The following is a 3,350-nucleotide window of genomic DNA, read 5'->3' on the forward strand; positions in this document are numbered from 1 at the left end:
ATTCAAGGTAAAACGTTGCAGACTTCAGAAACCTTTGATCTATATTCAGCAATGAAAAATGTTGTCTTCAGTTCTTACCATATTGTATGGATTAGCAGTAGGTTAGCAGTATGGATTAAGATTCATCATATTTATATATGACATTGTAACAGAAGAATGCAGACTTACAAATGGTGTGTTAAAGCCAGCATTATACAAATTGTGGACTGCTTCTATCTCATAACCTGTTGGATTCAAGGCATTGAGTTCTGCATGTCTGGGTCTGATGTTACAATGTCTTATATAAAATAAATTTGCAGCTTGATGTTACTATTTAACTCTCCATGAGAACGCCTTGCTTTGAGTGATCGGTTCCTTGTATCTGAACCCTGTAAACTGCCAGCAAAGTACTAGATAATGTCAGGATATGCTGCACTGTTGGCTGAGCTTCTGTGGTTTTTCCATTTCATGTAGAAAATGGACAGAAGTAATAGATCAATAAGGCAAGTGCCTTTACTGTTGTGAGCTGAGAATACCAATCCACATAAAACACCCATCCCACCCCAACACTGAACTAGTACTTAAGTAAATATGAGAGTGTGAGTTTCCAAAAACTAGCTGAAACTATTTTATCATCAATAATGCCGAGGAACGGTACCATAGAGTATGTGACCTGCATCAATTTATTGTGGAGAGTGGCAACAAATATAGGTTTGCATTATGACACCATTTTTTTCCTTCAGAGTGCTTTCAATTCCATCACCTCTTTTCTTTCTAGAAAATACAAGGAAATCGCAGAGGAAATAGGTGTCTTGGAAACAACGACTTTAATGTTGAGCCATCCCAGTTTCCAACTGTACAGCTCGCAACCTAAACACACTCAGGGGAGCAGTACATAAAAGTACTGGATTCAAAAGTACAGCAAGTAAGCTCTACGAAACTCAAAGCTGGCATACTCATGAGAAATATTGTTAGGGATAAATATAAAGGATTCCTTTGTGGATTTTGTTCTTTTGAAAGCTGATATTGATTATATCAACTTCAGAGTATGTTTCTGTGGAAATGTGTGACTTCATACAGCCGTTTGGTGTCATTAGCATGCATCTGCAGTGTTTAATGCCGATTGAAGGCAAGGCCAACATTGCCGGCCAATGACTAGTTGTATGTGTGAAGGTGAGTGTGAAGTGAGTGTGAGGTACTTGTTTAACTCACTGGAGTTCATCTTTTAAAGGTGCCCCCACAGGTGACCTTGTTATTCTAAGGTCTAGAGGTCACGGTTCCAAGATACATTGTTCATAAAGTCTTAGTGAGATGCTGCAGTGTACCTCATGGTACATGCCATGATAGTGGTGGAACAATCAATTGTTTCAAAAGGTTAAAAGAGCATCAGTCAAACGGACTGCTTCTTTCTTAGTAATATTGAACTTCTGGAGTATTGATAGAATTGCAGTAATTCAGGCAAATGGGCTGTATTTACATTTCAAATAATCTTCCTCTCACTGAAGAATAAAAATTTCTTTCAAATCTATATCACTAATTTGAAACATAGAAACATAGAAAAATAGGTGCAGGAGAAGGCCATCCAGCCCTTTGAAGATCAGCCATTCAATATGATCACGGCTGATCATCTAAAATCAGTACCCTGCTTTTTCCACAGATCCCTTGATTCCTTTAGCCCTAAGAGTTAAATCTAACTAAATTAATACTTCACAATATCTTTGTATATAAAATAGGATTTTGGCATACGCAATTTTTGCAAGAAATAGAATTAAAGATGTACCATAAGTATATAAAGATCCATTTCAGGTATCTAAATAGGTATCATTATCTCTTTCACCTTCAGTAAGCACTAATCTGTTCTGTGCAACACTGTCATATGGAATGTTAAAAGCAATATTAATTCTTAAGATTTTGGACTGGTATGCTCAAATAGATCACACACACGTGTGTGCGCACTTCGGAATGGTCTGTTAAGATTCTCAGTTATATCACAGTTTTACTAAATTTTGATTCTTCCTCTGTTAGGAGGTGCTGTAGAATGTCACAATCTGTTGTTGCAAAGGACATTACTCCTTCGATCATCAATCCTGATCCAAGGTCAGTATTATCAATGTCGCTGTGTAGTGCTGCCATATTATCATAGCCTTATGACATCTTCCATAGCAGTAAGCATTAGCATGCACAATACATTATAGCAGGAAGTGAGAGGAAAGCATCAAGGAAATGAAAGTTTTTTTAATGGGACTGAGGGGATTGTCTTACAGCAGTATCAGTGGGGACAAATTATACCCCTCACGGCAGGAGGTATACACTTTTTTAAACATACAACGCTCATATGTCAGCATTTCACAGTAATGGTTTTAAGCAAACGGTTATGCTTACATTGATGAAAAATTAAACTTGTATCTGATGCGTTTCTTTGAACAAATCAATGCAACAATCTGAATGCTATAAATAGCTTCGTTCTGTAGCAAACAAATATATATAAACATTCACTGAGATTCTTCTTTATATCTTTTACACATACACACACATATATATATATATTAAGATATAAAGAAGAATCTCAGTGAATGTTTACATATATATATATAAACATTCACTGAGATTCTTCTATATATCTTCTATATATAAATGTGTATATGTGTGTATAAATATCTCTAGATATAAACATGTGTGTATATATGTAAATACAGAAATATCAAATACAGTAATTGAGAGATTCAAATGATATCTATGTGACAATTGATTGTTTGAACATGTTAAACTCTGAGAAATGTTTCACTTTCTTCACATTTATCAGAACTCTCCTAAAGAATTAGGATTTCTAGAAATAACTCTCTTCTGTTTTGCATGATAGTTATCACGTGCTTGAGGCAGGGTTAGTTCTACAGGTCTCTCCATTAGAAACAAAATTAATGTTTGAAATAAATCTACTGGATTTTTTTTGTGCTTGTGATCAGGAGAGAATGGATAAATGCAAACAGTCACGTTACAAAGCTATTGCATGTGATTATTAAGGAAAATGAGAGGATATAACATTGAGGGTAAATACTGATCAGGATTTGAAAGTGGGACAGAAAATAAAAAGCAGGAATAAATGTGGGAAGTCGTGATGAATGAGTTTCCCAGGCATCTGTGTTGGGGCCCCAGCTGTTCACAATATATATCAATAATTTGGATAAGGGTATAAAATGTAATATCTCCAAGTCTCCTGATGATACTATGCAAGGGGGCAGTGTGGACTAAAGGAGTGTGCAGCAGAGAAGATATTGTATATAGCCTAAATTAATGGGCAGGAGCACATCAAATTAAACAAAATGTGGAAACGATTGATGATTTATTTTGGCTGACAAAATGAGATGGTTTTT

Source organism: Rhinoraja longicauda, chromosome 14 (assembly GCF_053455715.1).
Source record: "Rhinoraja longicauda isolate Sanriku21f chromosome 14, sRhiLon1.1, whole genome shotgun sequence".
In the NCBI taxonomy this organism is placed as follows: Eukaryota; Metazoa; Chordata; class Chondrichthyes; order Rajiformes; family Arhynchobatidae; genus Rhinoraja; species Rhinoraja longicauda.